Genomic DNA, 25,602 nt, shown 5'->3' with positions numbered 1-25,602 from the left:
TTTATGTATCTAATATACACCTGTATGTGCTCTCATTAAGTATAGCTTTAACATCTGGAATCAAACTGCTGTAGTTCAAATTCAAATCTATGATTGACTTGTTATGTGATTTTAAGCAAATTATTTAACCAGACCCTAATTTTCAAATCTACCCAATTAGGATAATAAAGTACATACTTCAGAGAGTTAGAATGAATAGATGTGTGGTATGGTGTGTAGTACATAATTGGCATAAAACAAATGCCACCTATTAGTATTAAAGTAGGAAGGTAATTAAAAAAATAATTACGTAACATAGACCCTTAATTCAAAATAGAAATCAGGACAACCTCAAACTTCTGAAATAGATAGGCATTTTGGGAGAGAAATGGGCAAGCTCTTAGCTTTGGGGAGCATATTTTATCATTTGTAAAATATTTTAAAAATATTAAAATTTTCTTAAATTTCATTCATATTCTATTCTTTGATTCTTTTACTCAGAGCACACTAGCCTGTAGTCATGGATCAGTCTGACATACAAGGTGTAAAAGCTGTGTGCTAATAAACTCATGATCCTTTAAGCACCTGTTTCCATTGTGCACACATTGCCCACCTCTCTAAGGTAACAAAACAGTTAAGTAAATTTATGAAGGAATGAGCTGTTGCCCTCCAAAATAAGGCATTATTTATTACCAAGGCAGAGTATTGAAATCTTGAAAAAGAGATAACATCTCAAAAGCAATCAGATGTTATTCATTTAGGATACATTTGCAAAGCAATGCTTTAATAATAGTGATTCAGAAAAAAACTGCAAAACTTTTTCTCAAACACTTGGAAAAAAAAAAACTGTGAAAGACAGCTGTTGGCTAGTGTCTAGTCGCTCCTTCCCCTCCATCTAGTCATAAATCACATACATCAAAATCTTTAACTTTACAGTGTTTAAGCCTTTTAACATGTTCACTGTGAAGAAGGGATTATAATTCATTAAATCTTGATAGCTTGTTGGAAGCATTTTCCTAATAAAATGTGTTTGAATTATTTGTTTAAAGTAAACCTTGATTGCACAAATAATAAAGGACAATAACCCAATATCTGGGTTTCATTTCAACTGCTATGCTCAGCTTAATTGTAACAAATTCCATCATCCTTTCCAATTTGATTGTCTCTATCACATAATTTTGAATCCCAATCTGTGCCTTCAGGGAAACCTTGCTTATTGGCCTCAACAGAATTATCAGCAGTCATCCATGAAGCACAGCATGGTTTGTACAAATATTTGGACTGATCATCTATTGTGCCAGGAACTTTAAAAATTGTCTTGCTTCACACATGATTTGTCCTCTAAAAATATCGACAGACAATATTAACTTGACAAGAAAGGAAAAGAAAAAAAATAATTAGATGTGGGTGGTTGAAAGGGAGTTGTATCAAGAGTTTGAAAGGCAATTTTGGGCCATCGTTATTTACAGAAATGGGTCAGAAGCAATGGAAATAGTATAATTCAACATTCAAAGAAATAAAGAAACAGGGATAAATAAGCAGAATGGTCCTGTGATGATTCCTCTTCTAGACATTTCTTCATTCCTTTTCTTCAAAGCTAATTCATGGCCAAGGAAATCATTGCAGTAAGAATGAAAGAAACAAGACTTGTTAAACTTTCTTATTGGCAGCCTGTGAAAAGAGACACAAATCAGGAGTGAGACACTGAAGGAGTTATTTCACCTCATATTTTCATCTTCTCCAGTGCAGAATGAGTGTTTTGACTAGACGGCTGGCACTGTCTATGCCAGCTCTAATTTCTAGGACTTGTATGTGCATGGCTGGTTTGGCTGTCAAGAGAATATAGTCATCCAAACAACAGATTAAATTAGATATAGCAATTTCTAAATCAGCAGAACAATATTTTTTTTTGAATTTTTAACTGGTTTGACTTTGTATTGAAGAGAATGTACGCATAGAAAAGTGGAAACTGGTGCTGCCTCAGAGATTTGTTAAAATTCCCAAGAGAAACAAACAAAAACAAATGATACTGGTACATAATAATGAAGTGCTATTCAAAGTTTGAAATACAGCTTTGAGGATGTCAGTGTCTACATGAAAGAGAATTTTAAAAAGTAAGACGGCTTAAATGATCACAAAATCAATTTGTTTTTACTTTATAACAAAAATTTTTCAAAAGAATCAACCCAAATAAAACAAAATAAGAGTAATGGGAGAAACAAGAAAAAGTATGTAGGAAATTAGAACACAATTTTAACTCAAAGTTATTGGTGGATGAATGAAGATTGGGTTTATCTGCTGTCAAGATGATAAAAAGATTTTTGTTCTTTGAGCATATTTTCATGCAAAGTTAGTACCCTAGGGGTTATCATCATTCTGTTTTTTTTTTAAGATTTATTTATTTATGCATACAAGAGCTGGGGTACAGGCAGAGGTGTGGGGGGGTGAGAGGGGTTATCATTCTGAACCCTCATGATTTATTAGCATTCATTACATTGATTAATATTACTATTCCTCACTCACTAAAAGGACATCATTAAATGTTAAGGCCAACTAATAAAGAAAATATAATGTGTCAATTTTGGCATATAATGCCTAAGAAGGCTTGGTTTGTTGTCTATTGGAACATAAATAAAAATATAAAATATGTATTTACATAAATAATAGATATACCACTTAAAATAATCTTTCACCTCATAGGAGAAAAAGCAGAAGTTCACAGAAAAGGATCTAAAACATAAAATAATCAATATGAATATTTTCTACATGGATAGCTTTATTTGGAAAAAAATCATATTTTTCCCTTAAGATGCTCTTTGCAGCTCTGTATTTTAGAAGTGTCACATTTTCTAGGCTGAGAATAATTCTCTACAAGTCTGATATTCTTATATAGGTTTCTCCTTAATTTTCAGTTCCTAAATTAAAACTTAAACCCATTAATATCTATAGACATTATTTTCTTATGGGGTAAAAATAAACTGCCATCAGTGGAGATAGCTGACAGGGTATTTCTGGATCCTTTACTTTATTCATCTCTTCTATGCAAATGGCAGATAAATGTTTTGAGAAGAAATGAGTTGTTTGACATTTTTAACAATTTTAATATTTTTGTATCTTTTTTATCTGTCATCTATCATTTATACTACAAAGAAGTTTATCAAATGTTTAATCCCTTCCACAAATGAATGTATGCCATTCATATTGTATTTATTAATTTTACCTTTTTTAAGAAACCTGAAATTGAGGTGGAGCTCTCACTAAAAAGCCTTAGCAGTCAACTAATCCAATAATTATGTTTTAAATTTGGTTTTTCACTAAACCATATGTTAACTCAGTAATGAAAGAAGGAGAAAATAGAAAGTTAGAATATAGATATACATAATTATTAAAACTTACTCTAGTAGGAACCAGTAAGTTTCAAAAATAATTAAGATTCTCACATTGCATTTGGTCTTTGTGAGATGGTCTATAAGTAAAGCTTGACTTAGATTTCCACTCCAGAAATTACTATGACATATTCCAAAACCAGGATGGGTGATAACGTGTATTTCCTCTTTACTTAACCTAAACTAAGCCTCCCAAAATTGCAACTTTAGTAGTAAATGAAATAGCAAGTATCCTCAGGCCTTAAAATTCACTTAATATACTAAGTAAGTGAAAATCCGCTCTTTCTCAATAATGAGAGTTTATTGTTGTAAGATTAATTTGCTTCCTGGTAGTTTATATCATGATTACTAAGTTTTAGCTTAGAGATACTTTAATATATGTATTTCTTATGAAATATTTCTTTTATCTTAAGTCTTTCTTAGTCATTATCTCTGATAACTTTATGCCTTTTCCTTCCAGAAATACTGTCTTTATCTTTTTAAAACTACACCATAGTAACTGATGGGTGGGGATATTTAGAAACAACTTATTATCATAGGTCTTAGTGTAAGTATTTGTGATAGTTAAATTCACTTCTTCATATTATAAAGGCAAATAAAATAAAAGGATGGCAACAAAAAAATAGAGAACCTTTATGAAATATAGATAGCCAGATGTGTTTCAGTGGGTATTTTGGTCTACTATTAAAAGTAGTCAAAGCTGGTCACTTTTGGTTGTATTAGATTAAATGATCCTGAAGCAGAACAAATCTGACAAACCTTGACCCAGCTGGTGGGGTCTCACAGCACTTATGACTGCAGACACATGGTGAGAAACAATAATAACAGTATTTACTTACATAGAGAGTGAAAAAAGAGCAGAGAGAGAAATTATTTGGTCAGCACATGGCCAGATGTGATATGTCCTACCCCAATAAGCATCTGCTGAGCAGATCGTGAGCCAAGACAAAACTACATCTGGCAGGCTTGTGACTTTGCCATGAACACTGCACTCACCAGCAGTTTAACTGCTGGTGCCAACATTTTAATTGACAAAGCCCCTGTGATTTTAACTGCCAAAATGTCGGCTGTTTTAACTGCCAAGAGTCTCATCCCCAAACTTAATTCCCATCAGTCCCAAAGAACCCCAAAGAGTAGAGACTCAAAAGCTCTGCCTTAGACCATCAGGTTGGCTATGAGCACCACCCACAGACTCAGAGGTTGCTCCTCACTATTCCTTTTAGAGTGCCAGACTTCCCTTCCCACCAAAAACAATGAAACACTGGGCAAAATATATATATCCACTGTTCTCAGGCATGGAACAGCAGGGCACTCGGTACTCTGATCCTGGAGGGTAATGAGACACAACATTGAGTCCCATGTTCATTTTGGGTTTTGAGTTGGTTTTCCTAACATGGTACAGAGAGGTGGAATTAAAACTGATGGTGATATCCTAAGCTGAGGAGATATTAGAGTTCTAAACTGCTGATGCCATTGGAAACTTCAATGACGTGTACTAAACAGGATGTAGCTATCACTAGTAGACAAAACTATAAATTGACAAATCCAAAAGAAGCCAGACAGAAATTAAGTAACATTATAGGATGTGAAAAGAAAAAATACATATTGTCAGTACAAGTGTTCATAAAGGGTGGAAGAAATATTTGTACAAATGAGCATTGAAATAATTCATTAAAAAACAACTACCTACCCCCAAAAATGCTAACCAAAAAGTTTTTTAAGGGGCCTCCCTGGTGGCAAAGGTGGTTGAGCACAGAACTATGAAGTTGTCCGCAGCCTCTCCAGTGCTGGTTCATTCCCCGCTGGCTGCGGAGCAACCCACATGGTGCGGCAGACCTCTGCTGCGTTGCCAGCTGCACCCCTCAGCAGTGTATTTCACTCAGTCTGCTCTGTTTCTGGTGAATCTTCTCACCCTCCCGCACATCTGGTCTGTACCCTGGTTCTTGTATAAATTAAAAAAAAGAAGAAGAAAATGTCTGTGTTGTCTTCTGAAATTTTTTTTTTTTTTAAAGTTCTTTAACCTGAAGTCAAAAAATACCTTAGAAGAAAATTTGGATACAGTAGAATGAATAAAGAATACCATAAATGGCAAATATATAGATAAGTAATTATCTGTTTTCTTTTCCAATTATTTCTTTGAACGAGGAAGTAAATGTTTCAAACAAAAGTAACTGTATTACAGAATTTATTATGCATGTAGATGTAAAATGTTTGGCACAGAATGAAGTGTGAGGGTAATGATTGGAGTTTTACATGAATACGTAGAATGACCTTAAAGTAGATTATGATAAGTAAATGGTGAGCACTATAATTTCTTTATTAGTAAGTAATAAATAACCTCCCAAAATAGGCAGGAAAGGACAAAGAGGTTTTTTTTCTTAGTGCACTAGAGAAGAAATAACAAGATGGTAGACAATCCTACCATATCGATAAAAACATTAAATCTTATTAAAACAAATCTACCTAAAATGCAGAAGTTTTTGTTCCACATAGCAAAAAAAACACATCTCAGGTTTATACAAGAGACTCATTTTAATACCATAATACAGATATATTGAAAACAGAAATACGAAATTATGTAACAGAAATTAAAGAAGACATTGCCTAATTTGTTTTATGATGTCAGCATAATTTAGACACTAAAACCTTGCAAAGATTTATGCCATCATTAACATAGCCATAAAAATTCTATAAAATGTTATCATATTGAATTTAGAAATATATAAAAAGGATAGTACACATAACCATATTGGGTTGATCCCAGTAAGGCAACATTTATTTGACATTCAAAATTTAATTAATGTAAAAATTTATCACATTAACAAAGTATGATAAACTCAGCAATTGATGGAGGAAAAGTATTTGCCAGAATTCAACTTCCATTCATGATAAAAACACCCTAACATCTAGAAATAGAAGAGAAAGTTATCAATCTAAAAATGGAAGTTGTTTTCAGATATAGCTGTGAAAAAACAATTATATAATACATAATATTCACTTATTAATTCATTTTCACTTTACTATGGGCAAAGGTAAGGATACATCTATTCTAACCACTTCTACTAAACATTACATCAGAAAATACAAATGAATCTGCCAAAACCTCTCAAAACTAATAAATTCATTTACCAAGTTTGCAAAATACAATGTTAGTATACAAAATCAACTTGTACTTGCACAAAAACTAACACAAAATCAATATGCTTCTAATACAAATAGCAAGTAACTGATCACAAAAATCTGCAAAGAGCTGATGAGACTCAACAACAAAGAAAATAATCCCATCAAAAAATGGACAGAAGAGCTAAAAAGAAACTTCTCTGAAGAGGAAATGCAAATGGCCAACAGGCATATGAAAAAATGTTCAACATCACTTGTCATCAGGGAAATGCAAATCAAAACTACCATGAGATACCATCTTACACCAGTGAGAATGGCACATATTAAAAAAACTAGCAACAACAAATGTTGGCGAGGGTGTGGAGAAAAAGGAACTCTTCTGCACTGCTGGTGGGAGTGCAAACTGGTCCAACCACTATGGAGAGCTGTGTGGAGATTTCTGGACCTACTAAACATTGAGCTTCCATATGATCCAGCAATTCCACTCCTAGGTCTTTACCCAAAGGACACAGAAACATCAATTCCAAAGAATACCTGCACCCCTATGTTTATAGCAGCACTATTTACAATAGCTAAGCTTTGGAAACAGCCCAAATGCCCAAAAATAGATGACTGGATCAAGAAGATGTGGTACATATATACCATGGAATATTACTCAGCATTCAAAAAAGATAAACACATGAAATTTGCAGCAACATGGATGGCGCTGGAAGGGATCATGCTCAGCGAAATAAGCCAAAAAGAAAAAGAAAAATATCGGATGGTCTCACTCATAGCAGGAATCTAGAAAACTTAAATAAGGGACCAGGAAAATGAATAACTATAAAAAAGTGAAAATCAAAATCAACAAAAAACTATGAACCAGAGACACTTTTTTGGGGGTGAGGGGCGGGAGCAGAGGGATTGGGGTCAGAATGGGGGGGGTTGCAATTGTATGGGGAATATAAAAATAAAATTTATTATTTAAAAAAAAAAGAAAGAAATCCATAACAATATTTGTAATATATACAAAAGTATATTGTTTTAAAGAATTATAGATTGTTTTTAAAAATTATAGCAAGAAAACACACTGAAATAAATTGAAGAAAACCTAAATAAATGGAAATATATATTAATGAATTAGAGCCTTCAATATTGCTAAAATGTCCATTGTATACAAATTGTTCTATAGATTCAATATAATCTAAATAAGATCTCAGTGAGTCTTTTCAATTTTAATAGTAAATGCCACCTGGATTCTAAAGTTACTGTGGTGTAGTACAAAAGTGCTAGAATAGCTAAAACAATCTTTATAATTAAAAGTTATGATGAGGGCCTCCCTGGTGGCACAAGGGGTAAAGCACAGCACTATGAAGAAGCTATCCACAGCCCCTGCAGCACGAGTTTGATCCCTGGCTAGGGAGCAAACCACGTGGAGAGGCAGTATATCCCTTCAGCAGTGTATTTCAGTCTGCCTGTTCTGTTCCCCGCTCTGTCTCTGGTGAATCATCTCACCCCCTGCACCTCTGGCATGTACCCCAGTTTTTGTATGCATAGATCTTTTTTAAAAAATAAAAAACTATGATGAAATATTTACATGATCTGATTACAAGTCATTATCATAAAGCTACATTAACTAAAATAGTCTAATATTGGCATAATGATAGAAAAATAGATTAGAACATAATGAGTCTAAAAATAGACCCATATCTACATAGGCAGTTAATCTTTGACTAATTGGCATGGTAATTTAATGGTAAAAAGAAAGCCTAGTCAATAAATGGTGCAGAATAACTGCATAAATATGCAGAAGGAATTTTCTTTTGTGGGGACATTAAAATTGAGATACTGGGATCTAACCAATAGTCTGAGGTGCTATTAATCACAAGAAGCATATGGAAGTGGGGCTGCTGATTCACTACTATCTCACTGCTATCCTGTTAAGCTACTTCTTTTAACTCACAGATTAGAAGTCATCAGCAAAGAAACAAAAATCAATGTACATCTGCTATATTTTATGAAATATTGTAGCATATATTTGTAGCAAAAAAAAGTAACTTTTTAAAATGTATATTTGGAAAGTATTTGGAGGAACAAATGCAAACACCAAATTAGAGCATCTTAGATGTAATTCATGGAGGCGAGTTGTAGGTTTCTAATATCTGATAGATTAGTAATTTTTAAAGCAACTCATAAACTGAAATCAAGGGTTTGACTTTAGCACTTTTTAAGCTCCAAATTCATTGGTCATTAGGGAAATTTTCTTTAAATGTTTGTTATCAAATATTGATTTTGTTTTCCAATATTGGAAATATTGCTATTTATATTATCATAACTATGTGTATTATAAAATTGATGACTGGTAAAAATGCAGTGACAATATAAGTCAGTTTTTTTAAACCAAAGAATTAAAATTAATACCAGAAGTTAAGACTAGAAACATTCCAATACTTATAAACCATGTTAGTCAACCTGAAAGGCAACTAAACACCATTGGCCAAAGTAGGCACTCAGTATGTGTTGATGAATATGATTTTAAGTAAATAAATAAAATAACACTAGATTAAGAACCACAAATCTCAGTTCTACTGAAATTCACATAAACTCTGAGATTTTTATTTCTCCACATATAAAATAAGAATGATAGTAATTGCCTTACCTGCTCATCAGGCTTCTCCTATAATCAGAGGAAAGATTAATTGGCAAAGCATTTTAATCTGCTATGAAAATATTAAATAATCCTTTTGAGGTGAATGGAAAAAAGCCTTATTTTTGACTACTTACAAACAACAAGCATTACAATAATAACTTCATTAGTTGAAACATCAAGATGATGAGGGGAATGGGTGCTTTTATAAAAGTACACTGTAGAACTGAATGAAGCCACCTCTGGAATGTGAGTTTCACACAAATCTTTTTTATAAACTGGACAAAGAGGTGACAATAGTTCCTTTATTTCTTAGATTTATTGCACTGACTTAAACAGGGTTGTTTTCTGCATTCGGGGAGAAGAGATTCTGTAAGAAATATGTTTTAACCAAATGGTGGAATGATCCTTGGTGTTTTTATCCAAACAAACAAAAAACCCAAAGCAATTGTGAAAGGAAACCAAAGAAAATAGCTCCTCTATTATCTTTATTTTAGGTCAAGCTATTTGGAAGCAAGTCCCTGCTTTTGGCTCAGACTTAATAATATCACACATTGAGCTTACCATAATGGGAAATGCTAAGGTTTGCATTCTAAACATCCACATTTGTCTTTCCTTTATATGACCAATGATCCTTAACCTAGACCACAATCTGGTAGTAAAGGGATGAAAATGAGCCTGCTTGGTTGATATCCATATTGTGACTAATACTAGTACATTTATCTAAACTTTCCCAAGTATTGGAGATTCTTAAAGAGAATCTTTTAAGTATTGTTACTGTAAATTACTAAATTTTCTAGAACAAATAGTATGGTAGTATTATTAAACTGTCTAGAGGGAACTATGTCCAAGTACAAGGCACTTAAATTTTTTCCCACAGAGTTCTACTTACCCTTTCATTTGCAAAAAGAAATTTAAGAACTGCCTCACCAACTCATGCAATCAACCAGGATTATCATAAAAACCTCTTCTGTATTCTCCACTATTTATTATTGGACATTTTAGAGTATAAAATTGATCGGCACTTAGAACAGTGCCAATAGGCATGTGCACGATGGGGATTAAGTAACTGTATATTGAATGAGTGATACAATAAATTAAAAAAAAAAAACCTTAAAGCAAATATTCTGTTTTTTACCCCTTGGGGTGCATTCAGTCTGAAGTCAATTTAAATTTGATTGATAATTTTGTTAATCATCCCTCTTAGCATTATGTCTTATCATATATCTTTGATTTGGGGCATGCAAATATTTTCAGAGAAGAATCCGTTAAAAATTTTCCTTCCTTCTTTGAATCCTCTCCATTTATGTTTATCAATGTTTATGTCTAAATTATCCCCCAAATTAAAAATAAACAGGTTATGTTAATTTTTAATAGTTTTTTTTAATTGAGGTACCATCAGTTTACAATACTATTCAAGTTTCAAGAACACAGCTTCACACCCAATAAATGTATTTAGCACACCATGCCCATCACCAAGTGCCCATTCACCACTATGCGTTGACTGCTGTATCCATTCTTCTCACTCTGCTTCCCTTCTCTGGTAAGGGTTTGTGTACTCAGAGTCTAAGAGTTTGTTTTGTTTTGATTTTTTTGTTCTTTGTTTTGTTTATTTTCCACAAGTGAGTAAAATCATTCAGTATTTGTCTTTATCTTCCTGACTTATGTCACCTAGCATAATCCCTCCTTACACTTTGGAATGAGTATTGACTTTTTGAAGCAAAATGACAGAGCACAGACTGCAGAGACTCAAGTCTTGAGCCCTGGAGAGGATGGATGTGAGCAGAGCCAGATCTCCCTTTCATAATATTTCCACCAGTAGTTGTACTGCTCCAAGCCTTTCTCCAATGTGTTGACTCAGCAGTTGCAAGATCAGGTGTCCAGAACTGCAGAGCCTAGAAAACAAAATATTAAAAAATATATAATAAAATCAAAGCACCTCCTGCTAAAAAAAAAAGTAGCAGAAATCTCTAAGCGACTGCTATAGGTACTTTCAAAATTTTTAGGAAAATCTAAATCACCAAAATGGGAAGACAGAAAAATACAACATATGGCAACTTAAGACTAAAGGGAATATGCCAAGGCAAGGAAAGAACAGCTCTTCAGAATCCAAACACTAAAACAAGGAAGATTTGATCTTGCTGTCAGAGAGAGTTTAAAATTGTCACAATAGAGAAGTTAAAAAAAAAAATGGAAGAAAATGCAGAAAATAAAGTCAAAGTGAGACAAGAATACTCTGAAAATGTAATAAAAAAAAGATACAGGGGCCGCCCTGGTAGCCTAGGAGTTAAGTCTCAGCACCATCACCACTGCAGTATGAGTTTGATCCTGGCCAGGGAGCTGACCCACATGGCGCAGCAGACCTCTCCTGTCTTGCCAGCTGCTCCCCTTAGCAGTATATTTCAGTAGATCCACCTGCTGTACTCCCTACTCTGTCTCTAGTGAATCCTTTCACCCCTTTCACGTCTGGCATATACCTTAGTTTTTCTATGCAAAAATAAATAAAATCTTAAACAGAGAGCAATATAACAATATTCAGAAAAACAAATAAATAAAAATTTCATGAGAAATACAATTAATTACAGAAATGAGAAATCGAAACTGTAAATAACAAAATAAAAGAGATGCAGTCTGTAAAAAACATTAATACAGGAGATAAAATATTTGGAGAACTGTATGGAAGCAGTATAGACAAAATGCAGACAATAGACAAATGCACAAAGGATTCAGATGGAAGAAAAAAAAGAAATACAAAGATAAAATAATGCAAAAACATGTCAAGAACTATCTGAGGAAATGTAACAGAGGGATAATAGGTACTCCAGATCAGTGAGAGAAAGAATAGAATGGAAAATTAATTCAAAGAAATAATAAAAAAAATTTCTCAAATCTAGGGACAGAACTAAACATAGGTGCTCATGAAGCTAAAAGAATACCTTGTTATCTAAATATAATAAGACCTACACCAAGGCCTTCTCAGTCAAAAAGAAGCTGAAACAGTTTGTTGACACAAGACCTACACTGTAAGAAATGTTAAAAGGAGCACTCACATAAATGGCAGAGAAGATATACCCCCAAAGAGGCAAAAAAAAAAAAAAAAAAACTGTATGAAGAAATAGATGCAACATAGAAATCTGATTGTAAACATGAGGGTAGAGAGCAAAGGAGGGAGGGGGCCCAGTGGACTATGGTGAGGGACTATGTAAGCCTTGGTGGTGAGTGTAGTGTGGTGACATATATCCAAACAGGTGTAGTCGTATACTTTTCAAATCATGTACGGTGTTATAAAGCAATTTTGCATCGATAAAAATAGTAAAAACAATGTCAAGATACTGTTTAGTGTGTGACTGAGATTATTTTAAGACTAGAGATAAGAAAGTCATAAAAACAAGTTGCTTAAACTGTGTATTTGTATTTCCCATGAGGTTTAAGACAAAATATTAGAATCTTAAATTTTTTGCCATATTATCTTTCTTGAAACAGATATTCTTGAAAAAGACACCCCTGATACTCATATAAATATTTCTTTATGCATATTAAGCATATGCACAAATAAATGTATATGTAAAAATATTTAAACATAGAAATACATATGCAGTTATATATGTACAATCAAGCATCTTGTTCTTCACCAGACTAATAGTACATGTAAATTACAGTTTGATACAGTTAAATTTTTTTAAACTGTACTAGTTTGTTTTAAAATGCAATTAATAGTTCCCTGTCACAATAACGTAATTTTTGTCTTCACTTTTCTTTATGGTGATTAGTTTCCATAAAAGCTATAATTCTTTCATCAGTGAATATAATTTAGGACAAATATTACTATTGTTTGCTTTTACTGGATAAGAATATAAAACCTCAGTAAGTTCATTCAACTTTCCCAAGGTCACCCAACTGGCAATTTTAATAGCTGAGATTTGAACCCAAGCATAGTGATTCCAGAATCCATTTGCCTATCACCTATTTTTTTAAGTCTCTAACTGTCAAGCACCATGATAGGTTTTTATTATGTTAATTGCTAGCTGCTTATGTTGGTCACAAAGTTATTTCACATATGATCTAAATTCATATTTAGGATGACCCAGAGATTCACAATAAATATTTAAAGTAATTCAAATTAAAACATCAGGGAAGGAAGAAAGACATAAAGTGAGGTCAATCAGATTTATATTGGAAAGATGATTCATTGAATGGGGAAAGAATGTAATTTGGAGAAACAATGACTCACAACAATGACGCCATGATGTGAATAGGAAACCTCTAGGGAAAAAATCACGTCTCTGAAATGAGAAGCCATTGAAATTACTGTAATGTTTTCTCAACTTCAGTTCTGTGTCCTCTATGTAAAATTCTTGTATTTATAAATTGAAACTTCTTATTTTGTGGATTAAGCCATTCTTTTGGAAATGAAAAATTTACTATCAGGTAATAAAAGTATACTTAATAGTGGACTCTAATTGCTTCAAGCTTAATTTCCATTTCTCTTCCTATTTTGCTTCTACTGTGATGCTGATATTCTCACTAAGAGTTTGTTATTCTTGCTATTTTGCTTAATTTAATGATATCCTTCCCTCAACTCTAAATGTCTCTGGTTTCTAGTCTTTTAATTTTTTTAACCACTTAGTTGGCAAAGTATTAAATTCAACTTCCATTTGACTTTAGCTAAATATAATATATAATCTGGATTATGTTTACTAATTGGTTATCTAAATAGTTCAGGTGGATAAATTTCTAAACTAATTATATTGACATAAAATTCACACTAAAGTCTTGAGTGCTTCATTGAAGAATTATGATAAGATTGTTCAACATTAAAGAACAGAAATAATGTATGAAACTGATCATTTAGGGGCAATAGAGTCTGAAAACATTTAGTCACTCTGTTGTCCATCTGTATAATTCCTACAGCTATCCATTAATCATAACAGATTTTTTAAGGAAGATTGTAATCATACAATAGAAAGCCTAGTCACAGAAAAGGGTTGAAAGTATTTAAAAAAAAATTTCTTGAAAATGCATTGAAATTAAAATCTAATAACTCTCATTTCCTTATGTGTTTGTTTTTTCCTTGGGACACCCCTCAAAGAAACTACATTGTCTTTGCTTATATTTGGGAAAGAGGGAAAGGAATAGCATTAATAAGTCCTCAAAGTACCTTTTTGTTGGAAATTAGAACAAAAAAAATTCTCAATCCCTTGAAATATGATAGTGAAACATTTGGTTCTTGGTGAGAGATAAATTGTGTCTGGTTCTTCTCAGTAAAGGAAATTGAATTATTAATAATGCATACCTGTGCTAGTCACTAATAGTTATAAGGGTTATTTCATAGTGACAACTTTTCCTACAAAATACTTAGTAATAATATCACCTCATGTGTTTCCAGGTGCCAAGCAACTGTTGGCTATTGTATTATAGGTTCACTCCCTGCCAGTTCATTGTGTTTCAAACAATAGTTGATGCAGACCATGGGAACCTCAGTGAAAATGTATTCCCTAGAGTGTCCGGATGTCAAACATATATTTCTGGTGGGAAAGCAAGGTGAATAAGGTGGTGTCATTGACCACAACAAATAATATTTAATGTTACTTAATTAGTGTGAGGAAGTTTATGCTAAATTAGGAAGTATGTTTGGCTAGGATAGGAAATGCCATATATTTTGAACATACAAGGAAAAAACAATTTCTCCTGTTGGCACATCAAACAAAACAGTTAAGTTTCCCAGGTGTTATCAGAGTTAAATTGGTTTTTCATTTAGTTTCCATACTTCTATTTTAATATTGTACAATTACTTTTGTCTCATTCTAAGAAATGACTATAAGCGATTTTTTTTTTTTGGTCTGGATTCTTTTTGTGTTAAGATATGCATGTTAAATTACCTGATTATTCCCAAATATTTTTCAAAGAAATGCTGAAGTTTTATTCTAATCTTATCAAATATTATTGAATACAAAAGAGGATTCTAAAGTGACTGCTATTTATCAGGAGTAGATGTGTCTAATTTTCAGTTTCTTATTTATTATTATAAAAAGAACACCAGGCTAGTATATTTAGCTGACATAGTATAAGGCATTACAAATCAAATTTAGATCTCAGAAAAAAAGGTAAATAATTTCATGTCATATTAACTTAAAGTTTCAACATAAAAAGAAAACAAACAGTAATGTGAACAATTGGGACTACATTAAACTAAAAAAATCTGCATAGCAAAAGTATCATAAAACAAAAAGACACCTTAATGAATTGGAGAAAATATTTGTACACCACACATCTAAAAAGGGGCTAATATCCAAAATCTAGAAAGAACTTGTACAACTCAACATAAAGGAAACAAGTAATCCAATCAAAAATGGCCAGAAGAACTAAATAGATATTTCTCTAAAGTAAGCTGCAACAGACACATGAAAATACACTTATCACTTGTCACTAGGGAAATGCAAATCAAAACCACAATGATATACAATCTCACACCTGTGAGAATGGCTCATATCAAAAAGATCAGAAATAAGGAGTGCTGGCAAGATATGGAGTAAAAGGGATGTCATACACTGTTGATGGGAATGTATTGTCCAGCCCCTATGAAAAACAGTATGGAGATTTCTCAAAATATTAAAAATAATCTACCGTATTATGATCTAGCAATTCCACTCCAAGATACCTACTCAAAGAAAGCATACTCACTAATATGAAGAAATATATACACTCCTATGTTCATTGTAGCATTATTTACAATAGCCACAGTTACGGAAGCAACCTAAGTGGTGAAGGACAGACGAAGATGCAGCATATGGACAGACTAGAATACTATTTAGAATATTCCTTAGAATACTACTTAGCTATAAGAAGAAGATAAGCTCTTGGCTTTTTGCAACAAGGATGGAATGTGGAGGGTATAAAACTAAGCAAAATAAGTCAGAAGGATAAAGACAAATATTTGATGATTTCACATGTATGTGGAATATAAAGAAACAAAACAAAGACTCAGATAAAATGGAGCCAATAGAAAAAGGCTAGAAATCTGGCTGTAGATTCCCAGAGGGGAAGGTGGTAGAAGGAGAGCAAGGTGGGGGAAGGGCCAGAATGGATTCTAGTGGAGAACAGTGGGTGTCTTAATGGTGAGTGTGGTGTGGTAACATAGAACTATTTTTCTAAATTATATACAATATAAACCAATGTTACCTCAACAACAACAACAACAAAAAAAAATGCCTGCATTTGGGATGTGATTAGAAGCAAACCCTAGGATACTGCATTTTAATGGTGAAAGCAAAAGCCTGAATAGTGAAGTCAATTATTGCAAAGTGCAATAGAAATGCCATGAAAAATAAGATTATAGAAAGGATTCCATGTTTAGATTGAGGGAATATTTATAGTGTTAAAGTGAAATCCACATTTTCAGATATTAAAGTATGAGTAGAGAGAAGAAGGGATTCACATGGAAAAAGCCAGTGCAGGTAATTTGATCCACTAATTGGACATATCTATTAGGCAATAATTTCAATTTGATAAAATCAAATGAGTGATTTCCAAGACATTTTTCCCCCTTTAATCCAGGTATGGACAGCCTGGGTTAGACTTCAATTCCTGGCTCAGATAATCAAAATTGACATAATAAAAATGCTTATTTCTTGAAAAATTACTTGCAACCTTGTGGCCTTTCAAAACAGAAACAAAAAGAAAAATACACCAACCAAGAAATCCTAAAATTGACCATATTTAATGATGTACCACAGGGAAGGAGCAACACAAAGAGCTTGTCTTCCAAAGGAGAAATAAAAGTGGAAAGAACTTGCCTGGTATAGGTAGGTGTCACAGTAAATCCAAGAGAGTTATAAAATGTTATTGGAGAAAAGGACAGATTATAACTTAGTGTTTATTAAAGAACATAAATATAAAATTTATTTAAAAACAAAGGATCAGGGCCTCCCTGGTGGCGCAAGGGGTTAAACACAACCTATGAAGCTGTACTCAGCCTCTGCAGCATGAGTTCGATCCCTGGCCAGCCAGGGAGCAACCTACATGGCACAGCAGACCTCTCCTGACTCACCTGCTGCTCCTCTCAGCAGTGTACTTCAGTCAATCTGCCTGTTCTTTTCTCCACTCTGTCTCTGGTGAATCCTCTCACCCCCCACACCTCTGACCTGTACCCCAGCTCTTGTATGCATAAATAAATAAATAAATCTTTTTAAAAAATTTAAAGCAAAAACAGAGGAGCAAAGAGCAATTCCTTGTGCAAAGGCTAGAGGAATTTATAGACAGTAAGGGAAATTGCAGGCAGCTGCCATCTGTGGCCTTCAGTAGACATTGTTGACCCTCTATTAAGAACTACCCAAATGAGAACAAAGAGAAGCAGCATGCCAATGCTTCTTGTCTTTTTAAGGACCTATAGAGAGTTTGTGAGCACCATGGCTTAAGCCTCCAAAATAGACTTGTAGAGTATCCAAGAAATTCAGTGTAGAACGAACAGTTAAGTATGACATCCAAAACAGCACTGGGTTCTAAAATGCTAATTCCTCTATTGTCTAAAAATTGGAACCAAGCATCTGCTTGTTACAAGGTTCACATCACACCCAGAGAGACTCATCATCTGTGTCATGCTTCCCTATCACACAGTCTTCCACTGATTGAAAACACAGATACACAAACACATCCCACAACTTTGCAGGCGATGTTTCTCTGATGTTCAAATACATTATGTATTAATAAAGAAAATTACATTTGATAAATGAATTTTCACATCTTTATCACTTCAATAACATATATATGGCTCCATCATCAGCAAGGGACAGAAAATCTATATTAAACAAATATAAATAAAACATAGTCATTAATTTAAAGGTCCATATTTATATATTCTGAATTTCAAATGAGGCTTGATAAAGTGGCTTAAATGCTATGACCAAAAAAAAAAAAATAATAAATAAATAAATGCTATGACCAAAGATCATTCTCCTTCTCTCTGCTCCACCCTCTACACAGCATGGCATTCTGTAGGTCTTGAATTCATCTCCTCACACCATGCCACATGGGAAGAGAAAGCCAGTTTCCTCTCACCAGTCCCCACAAATGTTCTTTTTCACTTTGTAAACTCTGTTTGGATGTTTGGATAATAATCTAATCATTGGACTAATCACTATGCCTGAAGGTTGTGGTGAATGAATGACTTAACCAATTCATATTTTCTGAAGACAGAATGGAGTGGAGAGTAGAATCTATCTTACCACAATCACTTATCAAGGAAATAGCAAGGAAAGACTGCACAGAGGCTCACTATTATGCTATCTACTACTCTCTCCTTTTAAAAACAAAAACAACAGAGGACACATTAAAGAATGAGGCATAGTGTGAATACCAGTTGTTTGTTAAATCTCTCCCAGAATCATTAGTGAAGGAAAGTTCTAAATGAGACAGATTATTCCTGACCAAAGACCATTGAGAGTTTTATCATATTATACAAAGTATTGATTAGAGCAAAATACTGGTCCATTTAATAATTTGTCAGTCAAATGCAAGTATTGAATCAGATGAAAATAAGACAGTTCGGAAAATTGAGTACTGCTTTGTTGGTCCTCTCCTAAGGAGAAAATTCCTACCAGCCAAGCAAATGCTCTAGGAGGTTTATCTCACTAGGCAAATACATTTTGTTCTGATTCTATATACTTTTCAGATTATCTCCATCAGCATATTTATTAAGTCAATATAATTTTGAGGTTCATTTGAATCTTTATTTCTGAGTTAGATCTGTCTAGTAGAAAAAAATATATATTTTGTGCAGGTTATTAGATTATTTCCCTGGAATAAGTCAATCTCTGGAAAGATTGAATGGCATAGATTTTCACAGAGCCTAGTCAACCCTGAGTAATCAATAAGTAAACAAAAGGAATTACTAAATATCACAGTGACCTAAGCTGACTATCAGATTTTGAGATCTGTTTTTCTGAGAAATCGAGCTCTATGGAATTCACATGAAAAAAGAAAACGTGATCTTTTCAGACTTAATCTGCATGCAGCACTGTGACAAGTTTTCACCTCTACAAGAAATATGGTAGGAATTTCAGAAAAGAGGACTTACATTTCTAATCCAAATTTTCTTACCTACTTGTGAGTTCAGCAAATACTCAAGAGAAGAAAAAACTATTTGATATGTGTTGGTAACATTTTTCCAAAGTAAACTGAATCTTTAAATTCTGATTTGAATTTTAAATATTCCTTAAGAAAGATTAGAAGGGGGAAACTAAACTTCCTATATTATGGTAACCTGAACAGAACATTTCATTTGAAATCTTGGTAAATATTAATTCCCATCATGAGATCATGTAAATATTAATTCCCATTAAATTAATGCCCATTAAGTCCAGGGTTCTAGATTTCATGGAGAGTTAGAGATTTTTTTTGTCTTATTAGCTGAAATATATATATATAAAATTATCTGTTACTTTTCTTTAATGATCATACAATAATAGAAATAGCTTTCTAATATTTATATATAAAATTTAACACATACATTATATTTATTATACTTAATATAAATAATATACTATTAAATTATGAATACACTATATATTATATTTTTCTTCTTTTTTTTTTTAATAGAGGCATGTTTTATTTATTTATTTGTTTGTTTGTTTGTTTTGTTTATACATGCACTGGGTACAGTCAGAAGCACGGGAGGGTGAGAGAATTCACCAGAGCCAGAGCGAGGAGCAGAGCAGGCAGAAGGACCGAAGTACACTGCTGAGGGGAGCAGCGGGCAGCAGGAGAGGTCTGCGCGCCATGTGGGACCCTCCTTCGGTGGCCGGGGAGCAGCCGGGGATTGAACCGGCGCCGCAGAGGCCGCGGGCAGCTTCGCAACCCAGCGCTCTACTGCTGGGCCACCGGGGAGGCCCTATATATTATATTTTTATATTTTTATTCAATGATAAAAATAGATCAATAATATTACAAGGTCTCTCTAAGATTTAAAGAAAAATTTAATGACTTTTTTAAGGAAATAGAATAAACAATTATCAATTTATATGGAATCACAAAAGGTCCTATATAATAGCTAAAAAATATCTTGAGAGAAAAGAAAATGGAAGCATCATACTTCCTGACTTTAAACAATATTATATAGCAACAGTAATCGAAACAATATGGAACAAAAACAGAAATCAGACCAGTGGAACAGAACTGAAATTTTAAAAGTCGTCAGTCATTATTTCTGTATTTCATGGTTTCATCCAGCTTTTCAACCCCTTTCTTTCTTCCTTCTGGTATTCCTATTATGCATATGGTGTCCTTAATGACATCCAACATTTTTCTGATATGTTTTTCTTCATTCTTTCTTCTCTTTACATCCTAATGGTATAACTGCTATTGACATGTCTCCAAATTTGCTAACTTTCTCTTCTTTCAGTTCAAATCTATTGTTGAGTTCTGCTAGTGACCTTTTATTTTGTTCATTTTATTTTTCAATTCCAGAATTTCTATTTAGGTTTTTAAAAATAATTTCTGTATTTTAATTGATATTTTCTATTGGATAAAACATTGTCTTCATACATTCCTTTATTTCATGGATTCATTTTTTTAAAGATTTATTTATGCATACAAGAACTGGGGTACAGGCCAGAGGTGTGGGGGGCAAGAGGATTCACCAGAGACAGAGTGGAGAGCAGAACAGGCAGATTGACTGAAATACACTGCTGAGAGGAGCAGTGGGTGAGTCAGGAGAGGTCTGATGCACCATGTGGGTATCTCCCTGGTTGGGGATCAAACTCGTGCTGCAGTGGCTGCTGATAGCCTCATAAGTTGTTTCTTAACCCCTTGCGCCACCAGGGAGACCTTCATGGTTTCCTTTTGTTCCTTGCATATACTTATAATGGCTACTTTAAAGAATATGCTTAGTAAGTTCCATGAAATCAGTTTCAATAGCCTAATTTTTTTTTCTGTATTTTTTTTTTAACCTGTCTATATAGATGTTGCCTCTGGAACCACATAAGCCTCTTAATGCTCAAAGGTTATACTTAGGACTTCATTTAGAAATTCAATTTTTACATTCTATTATTGCATCTAGTTGTAGCTTGGAGGCTATTATCACAGCTCAAAGAATTTCTGTTTTTGCCCATATTCAACAAGGGATTAATTGTTTCTATTCTGCCTCTCAGATTATTTATGAAGATACATAGTTTGGGGCATGCACATAGTCTTCCACACTTCAAGGTTATGTGTGATTTTATTTTTAATCTTGGCTTCCTAGGAGTTGCTCCTCAGTAAGAGTAATTTATTATTCAATCATTACTTATTCAAGGTTGTGCTTAAGGTCTTTGAGCTAGTGAAGCTGCTGTATTTTATTGATTGATCTGTAGGCAGCTGGGGGAACATTTGCAGGTTTGCCCCTGTCCCTGCTCTGGTGGCTCTGGGGAAGTGCTGCCTAGAGCTTGCACACACACTCCCTTCCAATAGGGCTGACTGTGATCCCAGGAGCGCTCTTCGCTTTTTTCTTGGCTCTCTCTATTAACTTCTGATTGCTTTGCCATTTTGCTTATTCCTACTTGTATCATGGAGTTATGACAGCCGTAGTCACTTTACCCCCAAATCTACATTCTTTTCAACCATGCCATTAAACAAGAAATTCTCCACACTATTTTTCACATAAAGTTACTTTTCTCAGGGAAAGCTACAGAGCTCTTTTAGTAGGAATTGTCTTTCCTCTGGGGTGGAATTTTTGTGTGAGTACACAAAATCTGAAGACAAAAAATCCTATTTCTCACAGAATGACCCTCTTGCTTAAAAGATGAGGTCTGGGGGCTCCCTGGTGGCGCACTGCACTGTGAAGCTGTCCGCAGCCTCTGCAGCGCAGGTACAATCCTGGCCGGAGGCAAGGGTCCCACATGGTGAGGCAGACCTCTCCTGTCTCGCCTGCTGCTCCCCTCAGCAGTGTATTTCGTCAGTCTGCCTGTTCTGTTTCCCGCTCTGTCTCTGGTGAATCCTCTCAACCTCCCATGCATCTGGCCTGTACCCCGGTTCTTGTATAAATAAATAAATCTTTAAAAAAAAAAGATGATGTCTGGTGCACTCACTGGGGGCCTGGTGGGGTGGTGCTTAGTTTTCCTGTTTGCCTGACCCAGAGTGAAATCTGTGCCCTATAAATGAGCTGGGCAGGAGCATTTGGGATACGTCCATGTAACTGACCTGCTATGCCTGAGTATAGTTTCTATACTAAAAAAAGGAGCGTGTAGGGGAAGAGAGACCTGACCCTTTCAGCCACTCTTGCCTAAACTAAAACTTGCACAACATGGGACTGGGGGAGGTGAAAAAGTCTAGCAACCTGCTCCTCAAAGGGTGAAAATGTAGCCTTAGACTAGGACCACAAGGGAGAGGGAGCTCCCAACTTCTTCAGGGAACTACCCAGAATTAATGCTCCTGGAACAATTTTTACAAGATGGAGCTTGGAGGGTAAGAGAGGAAGGGAGTGGGTTGTGATTCAAATGACACAGACTCTCACTCTTTTCTAGAGGCTTAGTGCATTTTCTTGAATGAAAATTCCTCTATTTTCTGTATGCCCACAGGGAAAATTCCAGGTGCTTTAAATGACTGTTTGAATAATTTTCTCCAGATCAATGATTATTTTAGGGAAAGAGCCTGCCATGCTACTCAGCCATCTGTTCTAGACAGAACTCACAAAACAATTTCAATTTTGAAAGTGTAAATATTTACTAAATATCTTAGTTTAAAAAAAAATTTAAAAAGAACACCAATGAGCCTTCTGGGAATAATGACTTATCACAGGGCATAAATCATGGTTTGCTCTAGCTTTTTCGGCAGAGTTTGTGACTCTGTTAAAGCAACATATAGAATACTTTTAAATTGTGGTTTTGGTGAGCAAGAGAAATGGTTAAGCTTCGTTTTCTTGAATGTTATTGCTCTGTTCAGCACAGTGATATTTGAGTGAAGGAAGCAATCTTATATCCCATTTCATCTTTAAGGAAGAGTACCATCTAGACTCAGGGAAGCCAAATGTAGACTGCCACATGGTAGGGTCTACTGTGCATGAAACTACTCGAGTGTCCTAGAGGAGTTCTGCCTATTCTCCATGTATTTCCATTCCAAAAACTGGTAACAAGATGGCATCCAGTCAATGGAAAGGAGCACTCTTGTATATGCTTATTTATTAAGTAGTATGATAATATTTTTTGTTTTCTTCATACTCTTGGCTGTGATGTATTCATATAAGAGAACTGAAACTCTATAAAGTCAATTGTTTCTGTAAATTTTTCACCCATATTTCACTTCATTTTTCTCATTCCATTATCTATTTAATGCTAAAGTCTTTTTCATTGACAGAGATGTATAAGTAAAATACTGTGTGGCCACATTTTCATGTAGCACATGCATGTGTATAAAATACACAGGCCATAATTATATTACTAGAATAATGTGAAAGGTTGAGAGGGGAGATAAGTAGACTACTTGCAATTAAACATAAAACATACTGTTTCTGCCCTTGAATAATTTGCCTCTGCATTGGCACATATTAGCATTGGCACATAGTAGCACTTAAAAAAAACAAGTGTTTTCACATTTACAGAGAATGTGGAGGATCTGTTATCACCAGGACCCAGATCTTGTGTGGTAATACTCAAGTGGAGTAACAGCCACACCTGTGGATGAAACAAGATCTCTCCAGTTTGCTCCATCCACTGCCATTCCTGAGAGAGGTCCACACTGTGAGGCTAAGTGTTACTTTCATCATTCGTGTAATGCACACGTCTCCTTCAGAAGTGGAAAAAAATAATAATGACTGACCTTCCTAAAACGTGGCCTTGCTTCACTCATCTACGTTACTGAACTAGAGGGTAAACAAACAAAGAAGAGAAGATTGTAATGTTAAGCAATACATGCACTACACGAAGTAAGCATCATACCACATACATGGTGTTCCAGTTGATCACAGCCATATCTTATAATCTAGTTTGGTGACTGTGTTTAAGAGTTCAAGCAATGCTGTGAATTCTAAGTGCCTGGTAAACTTCTTCCTGACCATGGCTGCAGTACCAGCTAGACTGTAGCCTTTTCCTAGCTCAGCCTCAATGAAACAAGGGTTTGTTTTGTCCCACCCAGGGACTGAATATTTTAATGGTCATGGATTTGCTTCTAACAGGTGCTAGTTTCAGTCTCAGTGGTGTATGTCATATTCTGGCAGGAGTCTCTGCGTGAAAGTTTTCAAGGCTGAAAATACAGCCTAGAAAAACATGCAAACAATGTACTGTTGTGGATTTGGATTTCTTCTTCTTCTGGAAAGAATTCTAATATTTCTACCACATTCCCAGCAGGAAACACTTCTTTTTTCCCCTTCTTTCTACTTACTGACATGGAATGACAAGCATGCAGGGGAACTAATTGCATCAGTCTGCCAATTTCAGAACCATGATAATTTGCAGTTTCCCTAGTTGGTGAGGTGAGATAGACTAGTATGGCAATAGAGAAAAATAATTCCCTTTAGAGTTTTCATTTTTTCAATACGCTTTAAGAAAGTACAGGTGCAAACCCTTTGTAGTTAAGAAAAAACCCAAAATTTATATATACCTGATGTCAAGATCACCTTTTTATGAAGGTAAGATTATCTTATCTGAAGTATGAATTGACCTAGCAGCTAATAGAGCAAAGCTGAGACCCTTGTAATATTTTTAAGCTTACGGCAAGATTACCTCTCTGTACCAAGCCTTTCCTAAGGCCTGTGTAGATGACTGAAGTGTTAGCTATCTAGAATAAGTTTATTGAAATATGGCCCTCAATTCAGCCCCACTCCCCTCTGCAGCTCCTTATTTGGGAAACTTAGATCTTTTATTCACCTGTAATTGTCAATTTAGTAAAATAATAAAGGCATGAAGAAAGACTGACTTTGATCAATTCCATACTTCATCCCTAATCTCTAGCTCAAAACAGTGTTTCCTCTGTGTCTTTCCAAGTTCTAATTCATAAAATGGTCGCACACATCAATTCTGATCTGCTCTTCTAGATGTGAAAAGGACCAAGTATATGCTAGCCCAGAATCAGAAGATATTGCTACATTCTTTTCTCTCATGCTTGTTTCAGAGATTATAAATTTTCAAGGAGCGTTTTCATTTCCATCACAGTGTCCTTCGCACTGTTTTCCAGAATCTGTACCTGCGGTTCCAGTATGATCTCTAACTTCTCTAACCTCATACCTAGCCTCTAACCAACATGACACTGCACAGTCTTCAATTACTGGCCCTTCCTTCCTTCCTTCCTTCCTTCCTTCCTTCCTTCCTTCCTTCCTTCCTTCCTTCCTTCCTTCCTTCCTTCCTTCCTTCCTTCCTTCCTTCCTATATTTAAAGTTCAAAATAGGTTGCAAATTTGTAAAATCTTCCAAGTTTTAAGATTTAACAACTCCTCTTCCAAGTCTAACCCATATGCTTTGAATAGCAAGTTTAGCAAAACTAAGAACTTATTTACTGAAAATTACCAACCTCATATTGGATGTAGCAAATG

This window comes from Talpa occidentalis, unplaced genomic scaffold (genome assembly GCF_014898055.3).
Source record: "Talpa occidentalis isolate TD23 unplaced genomic scaffold, MPIMG_talOcc4v2.1 talOcc4.2, whole genome shotgun sequence".
NCBI lineage: Eukaryota > Metazoa > Chordata > Mammalia > Eulipotyphla > Talpidae > Talpa > Talpa occidentalis.
This window is presented reverse-complemented; position numbering follows the sequence as displayed.